Below are 20,255 nucleotides of genomic sequence, written 5' to 3'. Positions count from 1 at the left end.
GGGGGGGGGGGGGTGCTGCGCCGGAGCTGGCCGGCTTTTCTTTCTATATTTTTCTTTGATGGGAAGAATAATGGTATATGTCATATGTTTCAGCGTTTTGTGAGTCAGACTCGGAATGTAGGATGGAGCACAACAGCCCATGCAGAGTGGCCTATTGAACAGAGAAAGCGACTCCTCTTTCAGACATTTCTCAGCCCCCCACCCAATAACCCCCTACATACACACATAGACCACCGCCATTCACTTCCAAAACGCTGTTGTGTTTAGCAGGTGTATGTATATGTATATGGCTTTGGAGGTGGGACGAAAGGAAAAGGTTGTAGATTTAGTGCAAGTCTCAGCTATGGGGGGGCGGGGAGGGGGGCGCATGGGAGAGAAATCAGCGACTTAAAAAACAACAGCGTTGTACAGAATGAAAAGAATCCCTTCAGCGCCTGGTGTATTACGATCCCGTGCTCTTCTGTTCCCTCCCTCCTGCTGTGTGGTACGTCAGGAGTAGTAGTCGTTCCCAGGAATGCAGTAACAACCCTTTCTCCTCCTTTAGTCAGAGATGAAAAACACTGAAAAACCCTCAGTGTTTAATTCATTAGGAATTCGCAGCTGGAAACTGCCTTTTTCTCCCCCTCCCCAGAAACAAATATAGCAGGAATCATTTAAGTCTTACCTGATTCCTACAGCCCTAGTTGAAAGACCGAAAGCTCTGGGTTCCAAGATGTGGCAGACGGAAACTGTTGGCACCAGCCCCAGTGGCTCTGGCCCTTCTCACACCCTCCCCTTCTGTATTGGGATGTAGCAGTGTGTGAAGGAGGAAGGCGGTTATGATAGCTGCTCCTCTTTGCTGCCTTGGTTCTGGGTTCAGAGTCCTCATCTCTAATTTGTCCCTTTCCCCTTCCCCTTGATGTCAACATAACTGTTAGGTGCTACCGAAGGTTCGTGAGGTTAGAGGAAAGAGTAGAAAATCTATTTTTAAAGACCCTGAAGCACAGACTGAGCAGAATTTGTGATTAGGCTAGCCATCAAGTGAAAGCCCCACAGTGTTTGATGGTGATCATTTGAGATGCTGTATATTTTTCCCTTTCAGAGTGATAAGTTACTTTGCCTTTATTGTATTTTCATGTCTCATAGGCTGGATTTACAAAAATATATTTTAACACTTTGTGGAAGGAAAAAATGTGATTTATATACTTATATCATTTGGACATATGAAGTAGTTGATTCTGTGCCCCTGTTAGTACATGTTTCAAAGTATGCATATTTTTGTTAGTTTTAAAGTTTAAAGCTTTTTGTAGAAGCATAATTTGGATGGTTCTAGGAACCTCTTGGAGGAGCCACAATATACTGTTGGGATATTGTTTGAGGGTGGATTTCTGAGACAAGTCATTGTCACAATTTTTTTCAGGGTAGAAGGTTTGGGACTATTAATAGTTTTTTTTAGTTTTTACTTAAATAAATTGAAGAACTAGTGACATCATCAATGTAATAGAAATGGCTGACTACCAAGTATTTTTAATGATTCAAGATAAGTCACTTGATTATTTCCTTTAATAGCTGGAACAATGTCAAGGGTTAATGATTGGTCGACTTCCTGTTATAGGTATTGGTAGTTTTTATGATCTACTCTGAGAAAGGAAATACAAATATTTAACTTTTTTGAAAGCTGCTTATGATTAGCTATGCTTGCAACACCATCTTATACTAGTTATAGGCTCTGTTGGTCTTAACTGAAACTAGTCAAACTTACCATTGAAAATCCAAGCCTTAAAAAAAAAAAAGATGGTATCGCAAAATTTTTTTGGTCCTGGCAAAATTTTTTATTTACTTTTGTGAGATATGAAAATTAGAGGGGGAAATATCAAAATAGCATATATGAAAGGAATATATTCAATGAACATAACCTGAGTGTTTGAAAATTATTTTTCCCTTAGCAACTCTTTTCTTTGCTACAATGTGATTTAATTTTTAATAGTATTTGGAAACAATATGGAAAGGAATGGTGAAGCATTTGTTGTTTAAGATCGGTGATGATAATATTTGGAACTGCAATTCTTTGATTTTGCAGCATAGCATTTATTTTCCTAAAAGTCCCATATAATTCTCGATATCTTCTTTAAAAACAGACATGAATGTATACACAGGTAAGTATGTCTACATACAATGTATATAAACTCTTAGAAACTATATGACTGTGTATATATATATATACACATTTACATGTGTGTGTATAAAAACTTCTCCAGGAAGTAAGAGCAATATATATGAATATATACACTATGTATCTATAGAGTGATCTATATACATATACCTGGCTTCTTTTTGGGAATATGAAACTTAATGCAAAGTATTATTGTAATCTTTTATATTAAAGTAGTTATATTGGACTAGTTACCTTAATCTGCCAATTTGTGAAATGTTATAAAATTAACACAAACATCTTTATATCCCCTAAATGAAGATTGCTCCAGTTACCACTCTTTTATAGGCATTCTTTCATTACTTCTAATTTGCAAATGTGTTTATAATCTATAAGAAAGGAAAGTATGCATTGTAGAACTGTAGTATAATCATTCTACTGTGAAGAACATTGTTAATAGCTAGGGAATGCTGACTTGAATTTTGAAGGTCATTGCCTCACAAATGCAGATGTAGTCCATATTTTTCACTGATCTGTTTTATTTGTGCAAGTTTATATTTACACACCATGTTTGCAACCTTGCCTTGCTAATAAGGTTTATTAAACAAGGTTTATCAAACATCCATGCATACCTCTGATTTTAATAAACTGAATAGACGTTAATGCAGTGCTTGAACATAATAATGTGCTGAAAAGTAGATTCTTAGCTGTCTTTAAGAGCAGAATACTTGATTATAAAATGCTAGGGAGGTATATTAGAACATTTACAGTAGAAATCTAATTTAAGCAACCCTATAACTTCTGTCACTTCAAGTGTGAAATATTTCTTTTTATTTTAATGAGAACTCAAACTCACCTAGGAACTTTTTTTTTTTACCAGAAACACATATTAAACAACATTTTATACATTTAATTATTAGTTTAGCACCTCAGAAAAATTAGCCTTTGTTGTGACTTGTGAAAGAACAACTATTAATAGATACTGTACTCTTTAAAATTATTTAATGTATGTTTCCCCAAGTAATTAAAAAGATACCTTTATGAAATATTATATTCTTTTTAGGAAAATGTCAGTTGACCTTAGGTCTACTCTAAGCTATTTATGAGATTTAATTTTAATTTTGAAGAGCTGACCTTGTTGACTCAAATTAAGGGTTTTCCCAATCCAAGATTTTTAGTTTGTTTTTCTTGTCCTCCTCAAACCATTACCTTTGATGTGATATGTCGTTCCTAAGAATTTCCTCTTTATATTTGACTGTAAACAGGATTTTAATTTCATTAAGCAAAAGGAATGTTAGGTTAATTTTATTCACAGAAAAGAACACAAAGAAGTATCTTAATGAATATTGATTTTTTTTTAAAAAAGCTTTTATCTTAAGAGCAATTAAGCTATCTTAGGAGCTCTGTTAAAAATAGCAGTCACTTAGCATACATATCTTTTTAGGAAACTAAATTTTTTCAGAAGGTCTTAATATTGGGGTCAGTTCTGTAACTTGTACATTAAACAAATTACATTATAAATGAAAACAAATCATTCACTTTGTATGGAAATTGTGGAGTACAGCACTATGTTGTTGCTTTTAAATAATATTCTTCATTTATTTATGAAGGATAGGAAGCTATAGAAAATGTGTAAATCTTTTGTTTGCAGAGGCATTTGTATAAATTTTTGCCTTAATAGATCTTTAGAACTAATTTACTAAGTAATATAATTATAGACAAAATAGGACATGAAAATAGCATATACTTTTGCTCTTGTTTTATGTTAGTAGACGTATATGTTGTTTGCCATTATCTGACATACTATCAGTGATAGAACAGTTTTGTTTGAAATGCATTTTAATATTTGAAGAATCTGTAATTTGATTGGTGTGGATCCTTCTTCCACCAGAGCACATCATATCCTTTTTGTAACTTTGAGAGTTGCTGCAGTTGAAAATTTCATTACCCCGTTGTGTTCAACGTGGTGATAGAACTGCTCTAAACTTAGCTAAGTTGGTATTCAGTTTTAAATTTTCTTGTTCCTCAACATAGTAAACCACCTCCAAAAAAAAAATGACAGGATTGCCCATGCCTTGACCACAAGTCAATTCAATAATGGATCCCGTACATTATAAATAGACCCTTCCTAACATCTGCTCCTTATAACCTCTTTGGGTCTGTAAAATGAAGGAGTCTAAGTGGTTCTTGCTAGATTTAAATATATGATCTGTGTTCTTAAAACCCTCTTATAATGTCATTTAGTTGATTGCCCATTTATAAAATTTCCTATGGAACTAACTGCTCCATGTATAATAATTATATAATAATATTTAATTATAATGTATCACTTAAGATAGTATATTTCTAAAACTAAGGGTTTTTTAATGGGGTATGATGGTATTTATGTGTAGTACCCCTCAAAATTACCTCCTATTGACTTTCTGTTGTAGGTTTGGTCACTTGGATGGACAACTTCTATCATGGGTTCAAGGATTCAAGGGTATCTCGTGAGAATCCACTTCTGTTTAAAAGCCCCAAGTGATAGATTTAACTTTAATAGTCAGCCAGTAGACACAATTATCTCAAAGTAAAGACATTTATTAAGATGGTATGCTCAGAATAGTTGCTATAGATTACAGGTTTGGGACTTCTTGAACCCATTTCTTCTAAACAACTTCCATGGGGCGGCCAGGTAGCACAGCAAGTAAGAGCACCGGCTCCAGTGTTGAGAAGACCTGGAGATCGAATCCCGGGCTCAGACACTCAGAAATAAATAACTGGCCGTGTAACCTTGAGCAAGTTACTTAACCCCGATTGCTCAAAAAAAAAACAAACAACTTCCAGTAGTGGGACACAGTTCTTACCTTTCTCTCTCTCTTCTCACTTTGTCTCCTTGGTCTTTCCCTGAAGTTTACTGCTGGGATTGGGGGGGCGGTTTCTAACTTTCCAACAAATAAACAGCACACATAACATCAGTGGGAAGAGAGTGGATGTAAACTTAGAGTATAGTGGTTATGAGGCCCATATGGGAAGCACATGTGACTAGGACAGCTGATGCCTAGTTTGGTGCCGGACTCTGATGTCTTCTCTCTCTTAGGAGTCTTCATCTTGCTCCTTTCTAGGTGTAGCAGCTCTGTGAGGTGAGCCATTCAGTGGGCTTTCTGTATATGCTACTTTTTTTCAGCTCATAATCAGATGTCTCATTTTTAAAGTCATTTTCTGCCAATGGCAATGTAAAACAGTGGAGAGGCCCTGGGGTTGGAGTCACAAGATGTAGGTTCAAATCACATCTTAGCCACTTGGTTGTATGACCATGGTCAAGCAATTTAACTTCTTTTCTCAGTTGACTCATCTGTAAAATAAGAGATTTGGACTTAGTAGTTTAAAAGGTCTTTTCTGGATTAGAAAAACTTATGATCCTACTTTTATCTTTGTTTCTACAGAAACTTCCTGCTGGATGGGCCTCACCTATCTCTCTCTCATTCCCCCTCAAACTGTCTTTTAAGGACCATTCAGGCATGATCAATCTTTTTTTCCTAGCTATTGGCCAGGCTTCCTCTCTAATTCTGCCAGAGAGAACTCATTTATACTTTGTAAAGGAGTAATAGAAAGTTAACTGGTCTTTGTACTTCCTTAAAGTAGTAATACCTATTACCTCTTTTATCTGTTCCTTTCTTTCTGTGATTATATCAACTGGCTGGGGAAGGTGGGAACAGGAACTAAATTCCCCCTCCATGTGCTTTTACTTGGTTTTACTTATCCAGAATACTGCCAGCCAAATGAATGTGTACCTTCTTTCCTTGGAGAAAAACAATTGTATGTAATTGTTTTATTTGATAGAGTCTTTGATGTTGCTGATAATGTTCTTCACTTAACCTTTGTTGAACAAGAGTCTTAAAATGAATGCTGGATTGAGAACCAGGAGTTCTTGGTCTTAGACCTGAGGAAGACATTAAATCTTTCTGGACCTTGCTTCCTCATCTTTAAAATATGGATAATATCTGCCCTACCTATTTTACAGGGATGATGCTAATATCAAATGAGATGTAATACCTCACTCTACAGCTGTTCTTTCTTCCTTCTCAAAGAACTGAGCAGGGACATTGTTCTAGGGAGGGAGATAAAGTTACAGTGAAAGTCGGAGTGAAAAGGATAGTGGCATAGCTCCTTCCTAGGTCAGGCTGTTGATTCTACTAGCTTTGCTCTGTGATAGTTTAGAAGTAAATGAAGTCAGAGGTCCTAAACACATGAGATGAGGAAGCATCAATCCTCCTGACTTGTAGTTTGAACAAGAAACCACATTCTTGGTTTCTGTGCCATGACTGAGACAAAACTTTGTATCTAAGATTTCTATGTCTTCATCTGATGATTGGGACTGAGGGAAGTGTGAGTTGAACTATGGTAACTATGTTGTTGCCCTCCTTTGCCTGCTTGAGGGAGGAGTCAAACTATGTAGGTCCTAGAACTCCAAATAGATCCTATGTATGGGGATCTTCTAGCTGTTTGTTATATGTTTAATCTGTTTTGTTTTACACTGTGTAACATGATTATTAAATACTATTTAATAATTGATTGATTCTATTCTGAGTCCAAATGCCACATCCAGCATTCTGGCATGTAGCTAGTTTCCATGGGGAATCAATTCCATAATGCTAATGGCAAGTAATCAGTGATGCTTGAAATGTAGCATAGTAAAAAGGAGGGGGGATTATCCAGTGGTGGGGTCTCAGAGCTAAGTTTTAATTGGGTAGGTCCACAAATCCATATACCCTATGTGATAAATGGGGCTACTTCATAGTGAGAGACAAAACTAAGGAGTCAAAGATTTAGACTATGATAACCCTAGAGAGCATTGTCCTTGGCTCTTCTACCTCATTTGGGCATGCACAACCTACGGAATAATATGGACACCTCATCAGCACCATCTAGTGGCTGTCATTTTCTAAACCTGATTATATAAATGTAATTAAAAAAAAATCGAATAGGGAAGATAAACTGGATTCAGAATCAGGAATACCTGGTTCCGAATGTCACTTCATATCTACCAGCTGTGTGACCTTGGGCAAATCATTTAATCTATCTAAGCTCCAAATCTATGATGTTGTGACTCATTCTACTTAGGGTATATGATTCTAATTAGCCTAACTTTATCCCACAATTCCTGTAATTTCACGGTTTCTCCCTTAAGTCCTACTTGAGGTGTGTGGTCCTGCAAATTGAGAGATTATCTAAAATGGGTGTTGTATATAAATATACTGTTGATAATTTATGGAATTTTAGAGGTCTACCTAAATGGCTGTAGAGGAAAGATCCTGGTCATAGGGGTAATTAGAACCCCAACAGATACAGGACACTCCCATTGATTTTATTAGCTTTTATAATTATCCCTTCTTCAGGTGCCTTCAAATGCACAACCCTCATTTCAGCTGAAGTAGATAACTTGAAGGAACATTTAAGAACATGTACCAAGACATCCTTACATTATCATTTACTAAGCATCTGTGAAGTATTTATTGTACTAGGAAGGCACTGTGCTAAGTGCTGGGGAAACAAAGAAAAAGCTAAAATGTTCCATGCTTCAAGGAGCCTTCAATGTAATGAGAGGGACAACATGAATGTATAGAATATATAGATTGTATCCTGTTAGAAGGAAAGGCATTATCAGCTGATGGGACTGGAAAAGGCCTCCTGAAGAAGGAGGTGTTTAACTGAATCTTGGGATAGCCAATGCAAAGGCATGAAGACAGGAAATAAATCATCATGTGTAAGAAACAGCAAGTATTATCCAAATTTTCTTATATATCTGTATTATCCCTGGTCCCTGTTAATCCAAATATTTAAATTAAATTGCATTAAATAAGAAGGAACATGAAGAAAATTTGCATTGTAGATATACATGTTTCTAAAATGCTTGCATTTATAATAATTTCACTTCTTCCTTCTCATCCCCTACCAAGTGATCACTACACAAAGGGACTTTGGCCATGGAAGACAGAAGGGTAGCAGCAAGAAGTAGAAGTAGTAATAGTGGCAGACATAGCTATGGGTTATTTTGGGGAACCATAAGTTAGAGCTTGGGGTGACTAGATGGTGCAATAGATAGCGTGCTGGACCTGGAGTCAGGAAAACTCATCTTCCTGAGTTCAAATCTGGTCTGAGACACTAGCTGTGTGACCCTGGACAAGTCACTTAACCCTGTTTGCCTCAGTTTCCTCATCTGTAAAATGACCTGGAGAAGGAAATGGCAAACCACTCCAGTTCTTTGCCAAGAAAACCCCAAATGGGTTCAAGAAGAGTTGAGTATGACTGAAAATGACTGAACAACAACAAAAGGCATCATTGCTTAATTTATTAATTTAATTTAATAATTTAAGACTCATTTCATAGTTGTGATTATAATTTACCTGTGGAATTTTTCCTGTGAAAGTGGGTTTCTGCTGCTTGTTTTACATGATTGTTTCAGTTGAGACTTTAACTTGTGTGCATACCAAAAGAGAGATTTAGTATATTTGACTATTGCCTTCCTAGTTTGTCTACCACAATGTTATTTTCATTCTGTATGGTATTTTAGAGCCTTTGCTTGAAAAGAGGCATATAAATATGAGGTAGTTATATTGTTCTGGGTGAGGGAGATAACAATGAAACTTACCTTCAAATAAATAGCTCAACAACTATGGCAGTATATATATGGTCCATTGGCAGAAACTTTACAATTGTAAGATAGATGGGCCTATTGCAAGTTGGTTGGTGAACTAATCTTATGTAAGTGTAAACAGTCATTTGGGAACTTTCAAAATAAATCAGTTAACAATTTTTTTTTCTAGAAAGAAGACTATTAATAAGGGTAATCCATAAAACTACCAGCACTTGAGCTAAGCAGAATAAATAAAAACAACACACATTAACAGGTGTTTTTTGATAGTTTAAGACTTTGAGAACTGTTTTGATTAGTCTGAAAGACAATTGAACTAGTTTCCACAAGCAGGGACATATTTATTCTGTTTATCTCCAATCAGAGCTCATGATTCTAACAGTTCAACATGGACTTAGTTGTTTTTTTCCTTGAATCAGGTCCATCAAAGACAGAAGCATTTATACATAAGCGAGTTTTAGAATAAATATGTAGATATATATGTATATTTATATATATATAGATGGAACAGTTCATATGCAGAAAAATAAATCATTTCAATTCTAATAATATAGATATGGTAAATTAAAGGACTTGAGATAGGGAAGGTTTTAAAACAGGATACCAACTTGTGTTGTACAATTCTCTGTGCTGTTTCTAAGAATATTTTCTAGTATAATGAATTTTTAAAAGATCAACAGGCTGATAAATAACATATCCAGTGTGTTACTATTATCATTACATTGTATCTTGTCCAGTGGAAATATTTATTCTCTTACCTATGTCATAACAGTGTTTTCAGCTCTTGTGATGTATTTGCCATGATCATTTGTTATTATGTTACTGTGTATTGCTTTAGTGTTGTGCATTTGATATCAATCTGTTGTGTAGGCAAAATGTGTCTTGTGAGTCAGTGACATGATAATTGATTTGCATGCATGTGTATGTCTTGAAAATAGAGTTCTGTACTATGAATCTACTATGTACATCCTGGCTCCAATGGAAATTTTTTCACTACACTCCTTTTGTCTCCTTATAAATACAAGGTTTTATTCTTGTGTTCCTGGAAATATTTTGGAATTATGATGTTATACAGATCTCTGCACAGGATGTCTTTGTTCTAGAATTAGGTAGGAATAAATTCTAGTACTTTGTAAAAAGTTTTTTTTTCTCACAACCTTTTCACTCTTTTGTAATTCACACTTGGGTTTGTAAATACTATTTTCTGTATTTCTGACAATGCGGTTTTCTACCGTAATAACTCATTCTTAGGCTCAGGTATGATGCTACAAAAAGATTCAGAGACTTGGCTTTGAAATTGTTGATCCTCCTTCTGTTCACCAGTGTGTATTTGTCCAAATCAAGAGTTCTGATGAAATATTTTACTGTTCTAGATTTGTCAAAGACAACAGTTTTAAAAGAAGACTTATGTAGTGAGAAATTGTTCAGGAAGTCTTCTCTTTCTGATGAGTTAGCTACTTTTGCTAAAAGAATGGGGATTATCTTTCCCATATAGGAAACCAAATTATAGTAGAATGCCTTCTGAAATCACTGTTTGGTTTCCAGGCCAGGGAGGAAATGTGGCACAGCTGTCATTTGTTATAAATGATAATACATTACAGAAGTAGGTGAAGGAACAAGCAGGGATTTGCCATAGGAGAACAGGCATTATATTTTCTTATCAGTTTTGTCAAGCATTTGCAATAGCTCATCAATGTTTAAAGGGTAAAACGGAAACAACTTGTATATGTATATGTATTTGTGTGTGTACACATATATGTTATTTTATTATTATGTATAATATATATTATATAAATACACATATATTTCTATATAATTAGATATAATTGTAATGGTCAAAAGAATTTTTTTAATTAGGAAGGTTTTATTTTTGATATTCTTACTTTTTAGCGGTTTTTCCAAAAATTATATTACTGTTAAAATGGTTTTAAATGGTCAGTTCTAGGGTAACCTATAAAATGGAGTAAGCACTGCATGTTAATATTAAGTAGGATTTTATTAGAGTGTCTTAAATGGGAAAGCTCAGGTTTTTATCTGGTATAGGTAACTAAAACTGATTTACATGATTGAGGTGCATACATTTTCTCTTACGCTCTAATCAATTTTTCTCCCTCATGTTTGGCAGTAGTGACCAGCCTTCTTCCTGCTTCAACCTATTAATCACTCTTCAACCATTATTTTTGGTGGAATATTGCCTTATGGACATATTTGGTCTCAGTCAATTCCATATCTGTCAAAGGTTTGACAAAATAAGATTCTGGGACCAGCTTTTCTTTGAAATTGGTGAGCCTTTTGTTCAGCAGAGGTGGTAATTTAATCAATTTTCAATTGCCCTATAGTCACTAATTAATTAATTTCTCAAGCATTTATTAAACATCTACTATGTGCTAGGTACATAGTAGAATGCAAAGAGAAAATGGAATACAAAATGAAAAACAAACAATCTTTACCTTCAGGGGGAAAACTACATGTATACAGATAAGTAAATACAAAATAATTTAATTTCAGTGAGGGAGTGTAATCATAACTAGGAGAAATTAGGATAGGCCTTTGAAAAAATGTAGCACTTGAGCTGGGCCTTGAAGGAAGCTGGACATTCTGAGAGCAGGAGGTGAGGAGGGAATGCATTTTAGGAGTGAGCGACAGTCCATGCAAAGACTCAGAGATGTCATGTCATTAGTAGACCAGCTTTGTTAGAACATAAGAGTAAGGTGAGTGAAGCTAAGTAATAGGCAATTAGACTGCAAAGGAAATCTTTTGGATGCCAAATGGAATTTGTATTTTATCCTAGAGACAGGAGCGAACTGTTGGAACTTCTTGAGTAAAGGAATGTTACACAATCAGACCTCCTGCTTTACAGGGATAATCCAGCAAAAGAGACTGAGAAGGAGTAGTTAAGAGGAGAACCAAGAGAGAAGAATCATGAAAATGTAGAGATGGGTATCCAAAAGAATGGGGTGGTCAACTTTGTAGGAGAAATGGGTAGCCAGAAGCATTTCATACATGTATATATGTATGTGTGTATACATACACATGGAAAAAAGAGAAGCTGATTTTTATTTGGTTGTTCAGTCATTTCATTCATGTCTGACTCTTTGTGACCCCACATAGGGTTTTCTTGGCAAAGATATTGGAGTCATTTGCCATTTCCTTCTTCAACTCATTTTACAGATGAAGAAACTGAGGCAAAGAGGGTTAAGTGACTTGCCCAGGGTCACATAGCTAGTAAGTGTCTTGGACTGGATTTGAATTCATAAAGATGAGTCTTTCTGATTCCAAGCCGAGTACTTCATCCATTATGTTTGGTAAGTCATTAACCATTAGTTGCATGGTTAAAGCATTAAGAATATATCATTTCAGTTTTCTTATATTCTGTTTCCTCTCTGCATGCCTGTCTCACTGGCAAGGCCATTCATTCCCATGACTTTAAGGAAAGACTTCTGCATTGATAACTTCTGAATTTGTGTCTAGCCCCAACCTCTCTGTGTGGCTTCAGATCCCCGGCCCACTTCCACCATTCTGGCTTACCTTAAGACTCCTATCAGATCCTACCTTCTGTAGGAGGCCTTTCCCAGCAACCCTCCCCAGCCCCAATCCAGCCGGTAGTGCTTCCCTGCTCTGAGATTATCTTTCCTTTACTATGTAACATATTTTATATGTACCTAATTATCTCCCCCATTAGATTGTGAGCTCTTTGAAGACAGAGACTATGTTTGCCTTGCTTTGTATCCCTAGCATTTAGCACAGTGCTTGGCATTTAATAAGTGTTTAATGAATACTTGATTGTTTTACTGATGTCCTACTGGCATCTCAAAGTCAGCGTAACCCCAAATGAGCTTACTGTCGTTCCTTGAGACTTTCTTCTTCTTCCAACTTTACATTTGTGAATGGCACTGCCATTTACCCTGACCTGTCAAATAACTGACTTTGATTCTTTCTCCTTCCTCACATCTAATATCCAATCATTTAAAGTTCTGTCCAGTTCATTTCTGTGATATCTTTTGCATCTATTGCCTTGTATTTGTTCTCACTGCCACTATCCCAATAAAGGCATCTGCTCCCTTATTGCCAGCAACCTGGACTATTGAAATAGCTTTCTGATTGGCTTTATCTATTTCTCTTCTGCTTTTCTCTCTTCATATCTATACTTATGATGTTGTCAGCTTAATCCTCTTTATGCATAGATCTGGTTATGCAGTTCCTTAGGAATTGTTGAAAGGGTTTGAGTTGTAACCTACTGAGTTTCAAAGTTCACACTCCTTATTCCAATGTTCTGGGTCCTCTACAATCTGGTACCATCCTACCTTTCCTGCTTTATCTACTACTGCTTGTCTTTCATGTACCCAGGAGCTAAGGATGTTAAAATCATGGTTTTTTTTGTATTTTCAAAATGTGAAAACCATTCTTAGCTCTCTGGTCATACAAAAACAGGAGGCTGCTAGAATTGGCTATCAGGTCATACTTGTTGACGTTCCCTACTCTGACCCTAGCCTAAATGGACCACTGACTTTCCTTTGTACAGATGCAATGCTTTTCTATCTCAGTGCCATAGCTTACTATATCCTCTGCAATAACCTCTCACTTTGTTTCCAGCCTACTGAATGAATACCCATCCTTTCAAAATTGGTGTGGTGGTGACCTTGAATTCCTGAAGGTTGTTTCAGTGGAGCACAAACTCTAACAGATTTACCAAGGTGAAAGAACTTCTAGATGACAGTGTTTGAAGGCTAAAACAAGCTTAGATACATATGGAGTCTCACCACTGATAAGTTGACTACTGAGTGATAAATTTTTTGACATGAAATGGAGAAAACAAAATGATCCCTTTCCATTTCCTCAGTAATAGATGTGTTAAGGAAGCAAAGGTGCTAAGAGTCACATAATTCTTAGTATTCTTTTTTTTAAGCAATTAGGATTAAGTAACTTGCTCAAGGTTACACGGCCAGTTATTTCTGGGTGTGGTGCTAAGTGTCTGAGCCTGGATTCGATCCCAGGTCATCCCAACTCTGGGCTCGGTGCTCTTACTCACTGTGCTACCTAGCTGCCCCTAATTCTTAGTATTCTTAATATGTGGCAGTTGTCTGGTAACTAGTGAATTGATACTTTACTAGAAGAACTGAACTACAACCACTCTGATATCCTTGGTATGAATGAAACCAAAAGACATAAACTGAAGGATGGCTCACATTTTTCTTTGGAAAGATAAATAAAGGAGTTGGGGGAAATTGGCTTCATCATGGGCCCAAAGGCAACCAAGAAACATCATTTGTAAGGCATTTGATCATCTTGCTTTATAGAAACAGAGTGTAGACAGACTGCTATGAACATAATTATAGGTTATGAGCCAACATCTTTCGAAGTAAAGAATTTCTATGAATAACTTTAATTCTTTTTTTTTCTTTTTTTCTTTTTGGAGTGGGGGAAGGCAGGGCAATTGGGGTAAAGTGACTTGCCCAAGGTCACATGGCTTGTAAGTGTTAAGTGTCTGAGATAGGATTTGAACTCAGGTCCTCCTGACTCCAAGGCTGATGCTCTATTCACTGCACCACCTAGCTGCCCGACTATGAATAACTTTAAAAGATCTTAGAAAACCAGCCAACATATATTTTAATTCTTGGTGACTATGCAAAGGTGGGCCCAAAGGAGAATGGCAACATTTTTACTGGGATTAAGAAGTGAGAAGCTAAAGGCTTGTATAGACTACTTTGAAGCTTCTTACCTTTATATCATGAATTTTTCTCTAAAGAGAAAGATGAAAGGCACTGTACATGACAAATACCAACCAATATTGTAAAACAAAGTTGATATAATTTCAATAGTTAGCAAATGACTGATGCAGGAGATAATAAAGTAGGCCCAGAGTTTGAGGAGGAAAAGCAGGCTGTATTGTGTTTGGAAATGATGGCGCACTTTAATTGATTCTAAATTGTTCGTGGTCACAAAAGGCCTTCTTATTAATATTTATATTCTGGTGAGGTTATGTAACTGCAAATCACACAATACCACAGTTTTAGAAGAATAAAAACTTAAGTTAGTTCAAATGGTAATGAAAAGATTCTTGGTGAATCTAAGTAGGGTGCCATCGATTACTAACAGTAAATGTCCCATTGAAGTGAAACAAAATATATCATCAAGGACATGTATTATTGGAAAAGCAGATGGTTCCAGCATGTAATCAGGGATGATAGTTAGCCCAAATGTTGCATTGGTATCCATAAAATATTAAAAGCATTAGAAGAAAGCCTCCAGCACATCAGGTAGATCCTTTGTGGAGTATTTATGGGAAGACTTGGAAAAGAATCACAAAGTATTAGAAGATATAGGCAGGTTTGATCTGTACACCAATGAGATAGTTGGATCCGTTGGTTAACAGATCGATAAAAGTATTAAAAGAAGTTTCACTCCACAGTTGTATCCTGGCTCCCCTTCCCCACTTTTTTCTTTTTGATCTTTGTTCAGTCCATTCATCTTTCCATAGTATTAGAGCCTGAATCTTAAAATGGATGAACCTGTTTCCTCCAGTGCAGAAAAAGCAGTCAGAAATTTTAAAAATCCAGTCTCACCTCCACCCCAGCATATACATGATAACTAGTGAGAGGGATAAACAACCCATTGCCTCTGGATTCTGGAGGAGGTAGCTATGTTAGTTTATCAAAAGGAATGGGGGAAGGTGGCTTTGCTGGTCTTCTCTCTTCAACTTCATAGAAACTGACATCACTAGTGTATTTGGACACTGAAGACACCAGTGCTCTCCACTTTATTGGTGAAAAGGTCAGTCTGCCCCCTCTGTATAAAGTCAACAGTTTTAGCATTTCTCTTGAAAGTGGTCATTCGCCTTTGTTATTCTCCCTAGAGGAGATAGGTAATGGTTGTTTTAGGTTTCTAAAACTCTGCCTCTGGCTACAGTTTCAACTTGCTTCCTTTCCATTTCATTTTCTTAAAGCTGGATATGTTAAATGGGGCTGAAATTAATGTGTTTATTTAGAGAGCAGTCATAACTAGAGATCAGTAACAGTTTACTCTGCCAGGAGACTTGTTTGTATGTCTCCATTGGGTCTATATCATTTTAATAGTTACCTTTAGAGAGCAACTGCATGAAAACATACTGCATTTTATGCATCTTTTTATTTTTTTTAAAGAGCAAAGGCTAATTTTCAGAGTCACTAATTATTCTAAATTAAAGCAGAGGAAAGGTAGCATGGTGCAATGGAAAGCATTCTGAATTCGAAGTTAGAGAGTTTGAGTTCAAATTGCATCACTGCCATGTATTTCCTTTGTATCTTGGGGCAAATCATCTCACTCCTTTTGGTCTTAGATTAGTCATCTATAAAACAAGAGGTTTGAACTAGATATTCTTTGAGTTCCCTTCCAGCCATAGATCTATGCTCCTAAATAAAGATGTAAAATGTTGCAGTACTATTTATTGACTTATGCCAATGCTAATTTCTACTTAAATACCAAAAATTGTCTATATGTAGGTAGATAAAATAATTTTAAGAACAGAATGTTTAAAATCCACATGAATTTATGAGGGAGTGGGATCAGTTTTTAATTATAGCAGGTTGATATATCATTTTTAGGTATCTCTCAGGAAGAGGTAGGAAAAAAGGCATGGAATTAAAGACATCAGACTTTCTGAGCGGTTTGAATTACTCTATGGAAATTTAAAGATAGCATGTACTTTAATCATTCATATCTAGGAAGAAATCATATTATTTTGAGCATTCAAAAAACATGATTTCTAGAAGTACTTTGGGGGAGCTTTCATTGGGCTCATTGTATGTTTATCAGTATATTATTAAATAAAAGTGTTGTTAATTACAATTTTGCAAAAACATTATTTTTTAAACTATAACTAAAGACTTATAGAGGGAAGCTCTCATCAGTCCTGAAAGATTCATAATCATTTCATTTGGGTTGTCTCGATTTGATCGATGACTTTGTCTGGAAATAGAAAGATGTCTCTAAAATCATTCCAGACTTAATTATAGTGGTACATATAATATAGCGTTCATATTTTTCATGATTTATAAGTTGGCTATTTAAATCAATATCATTCTTAATCTTGCTACCAAATTCTTTGTGAACCTTTGGACATTATTATAATAAAAAGAATGAACTGACCTATCTTTCTATAGAAAAGGATGTTCTTTTGCCTAGTGACCCAGGGTAATTTTGAGTGGGTGAGTGTGAATGATCTTGCTTTGATTGTGTGTGCCATGATATGGTATGCCTTTTCACAGAGCAGTGTCAATAACCAAAAATAACCACACAAAACCTGCCTATGGAAGCTACACTTTGATTTACAGAAAGACAAGTTCCTGAAAATATTTTTAGAAAACAAGTAATATTTTAAATGTACTAGAGGAACTCCCCTGCTGAATTTGTTTAAAGTTAGGTTACACTTGCAGCAAAAAACAAACAAACAAAATCCCTTCATCTTCCATGGTGATAAATAACTCATTCAAGAATGACAGAACAATGTGATATGGGTGAAACAGCTTATCTTCATTAGTGGGGACAAGTGAGGAATTAGTCATTCCCAGAACCTAATTTGAAGTGAAGTAAAATTACATTTTATTTTGGATTTAAAATAAAAATTTTAATATAATGTTTAGCATTTATATGGCAGTTTACAAAGTACTTCCCTTATAAGAATTCAATAAGGCAGGGGCGGCTAGGTGGCTCAATGAATACAGCACCGGCCCTGGAGTCAGGAGGACCTGAGTTCAAATCCAGCCTCAGACATTTAACACACACAAAAAGCTAGCCGTATGACCTTGGGCAAGTCACTTAACCCCAGTTGGCCTACCCTCCACCCTTCAAAAAGCAAAGAAAAACAAACAAACAAGAATTCAATAAGGTGAATAACACAACTATTGTGAACTTTTTTATGGTTGAAGTTGAGGCACAAAGAAATTTAATTTCTTGTCTCTATAGTACCAGTAAGTGGTAGTACATATTATATACTTTGTGGAATTAAGAGAAATAATGGGTGAAATGTTGAGAAGGCAAGAGGAAAACTTTACTGGTGTATTTGGGATACAGGGGTCAAATCCAAATGAGCTGAGGTAGTGAACCATCCAGTCTCCCTTGGCTTTGAACTTTCTTATGATAAACTTCAATTTCTAATTGTGAAAACAGCCACAGTGAAGAATACTAGACTTGTATTGTTTCAGTCACAATCCCTCCAGCATTTGTCATTATCCTTTTAAAATCAGTCTTATGAATCTGATGGATGTGGAATGGAGCCTCAGGGTTGTTTTAATTTGCATTTTTCATATGGCTTTTGATAACTTGGAATTCTCCCTCTGAAAACTGTACCTATCCTTGTCAGTTTATCAATTTGGGAATGGCTCTCATTCTTATAAATTTGAAATAGTTCCATATGTCTTAGAAATGAGACCTTTAGGAGAGAAACTTGCTGCAGAGATTTTTCCCATTTACCTATTTCTTTTTTAGTTTTAGCTGTATTAGTTTTGTTTTTGCAAAATCTTTTTAATTTTGTGTAATAAAAATTGTCCATTTTACCTTCTTTGATCCTCTCTATTCCTTGTTTGGTCATGAACTCTTCCCTTTTCTACAGATATGGAAAGAGGTTTCTTCATTGCTCCTCTAATTTGTTTATGATGTCACCCTTTATAAATATATGCAAAACTGCTTAAACTTCATCACTAGTATCTATTTACCACCTTAAAACTCACAAAAGACCTACTCCAATGTCTCATCTTGGCATGGAAATGGCCCTAGGCTTTCCAAAGCTGTTGCAGTGAAGAAGTTCTAGAAGATCCTATTAAGTTAGAGAAAGGCTTTGAGTCTAGACCTGATGTTTGTCCTCTGAGGACTCATGTAGTTCAGAGAAACTAATTACCAGGTCTGGCCATAGGGTGATGAATTTTTCAGTTACAGCATAGAAGAGTTGAGATCTCTATCAGTGGGGGAATTAATGCACACTGATGCAATCACAGTTCCTTTAAATATTGAAGTAAAAGTATTGAAATATATATTTCAGTGATATTCTAATTGTATAAGTTATATAATTATATAAATAGTAACTATATATAAAGCAGGGATCATAAAGCAATTAGTAAATTTTAGTTGAAGGGCGGCAACCACTGCCATCCTGTTTTTCCACATGCACTCAGGCTTTACTGTCAGCACTCCTGCAAATGATATAATACATGCAAAACCCTTTGCAAACCTTAAAATGCTTTGTAAATGTGAGTGGAAGTGGTTTTGTTTTTTACTGTCATCCCTTTGTAATCTAAATGTTTCAAGAGACATTTAAAAAATAATTTCTCCTTACAAAAAGGTTGGGGTCTACTACCCTAAAGCAATCTTGCATTAAAAGCAAACTTTATTTGGTACTTGAAGTCTAGGGGAGTAAAAGAGAATCTAGGTGCAAGATGATATCCACTTAAATGAAGTTAGAAGCCAGAGAGTACCTTTTGAAGGAATTTAGTAAAAGATGATTAGATCAATATAGAAAGCTTGGAATAGATTAAGAAAGAGAGGGAACTGAAATGAAGATACTGTAATTGAATGAACAAATCTAAGAATTGTTTAGGAGCTAGTAATAAACAGATTTTTAAGTGCACAGGTTTTTATTATACCCACCAGCTTTTATTGATTAAAATTAGAATGAGCTCAACTGGGTCCTGTACAGGCTTAAAAGTGTTTACTATCCCTAGACAATGGTAGCAGTGCCACTAAGCATAGGGAGAGAATAAATTGAACAATTTGAAGGCATGAGAGATGGGGAGGATGAATTCAGGAAAAGATGAAATTATATTGATTTTGAAACAATGGGGAGGGAAGAGAAATGTTAAAAGTCAAAAGAGCCTATGGCAGCCAGTGGAGTTGTGATGGTACAACACTTACTTAGTCTTCTGGTCAGAAGAAGAGAAAATGACATGTTAAGAGTAGTACATGGAGAAAATTCAATGAGATACTGGGAAACAGAAATGGAAGAAAGAGGAACTCTGAAATAGCAAAAGTAAGTTTTCTGAATAAAGAGTAGTTATCCTGAAATATATTGGGGAAGTGGTTCTCTCAAGATAAATGGTTTACTACCGTGTTTCCCCGATAATAAGACACTGTCTTATTATTCTTTTGGACAGAAAAACACCAGAGGGCTTATTTTCAGGGGAGGGCTTATTTTAATGAACATTGACAGCAATTTTAATAAACAGGTAAATGTGAACAAAAAAATGTACCTTTATTCAGTAAGCAAATCACTTGGGAAGAACAGGATGACGCGCTCACTGCTGCAGCTCTGATTGGATGCAGCTCGGAGCGCGGCGTGCATTTCACGGGGGGAGGGGACGGTGCATACAGAGGGTACCGTAATGTAGCATGTAGCGCAGGGGATCACCTTCACTACAGTAGCAATCTCAATAGGGCTTATTTTGGGGGGAGGGCTTATTTTAGAGCAATCTTACACAGTAAGGAGAGGGCTTATTTTCGGGATAGGTCTTATTATCGGGGAAA

General features: G+C 35.9%; 1 protein-coding gene across 1 annotated transcript in view; it reads left to right on the top strand.

The window, feature by feature from the left end:
• Nucleotides 1-20,255, top strand: part of FRMD5 (FERM domain containing 5) — a 384,746-nt gene that overhangs the window by 869 nt on the left and 363,622 nt on the right. The gene's annotated exons all lie outside the window — the stretch shown is intronic.

The sequence above is a fragment of the Petaurus breviceps genome, unplaced genomic scaffold, assembly GCF_028583685.1.
Source record: "Petaurus breviceps papuanus isolate PSGF00001 unplaced genomic scaffold, PetGlider_PUasm1.0 77, whole genome shotgun sequence".
NCBI classification, from domain to species: Eukaryota; Metazoa; Chordata; class Mammalia; order Diprotodontia; family Petauridae; genus Petaurus; species Petaurus breviceps.
The sequence above is the reverse complement of the archived record's forward strand: the minus strand, read 5'-3'. Positions and strand labels throughout refer to the sequence as shown.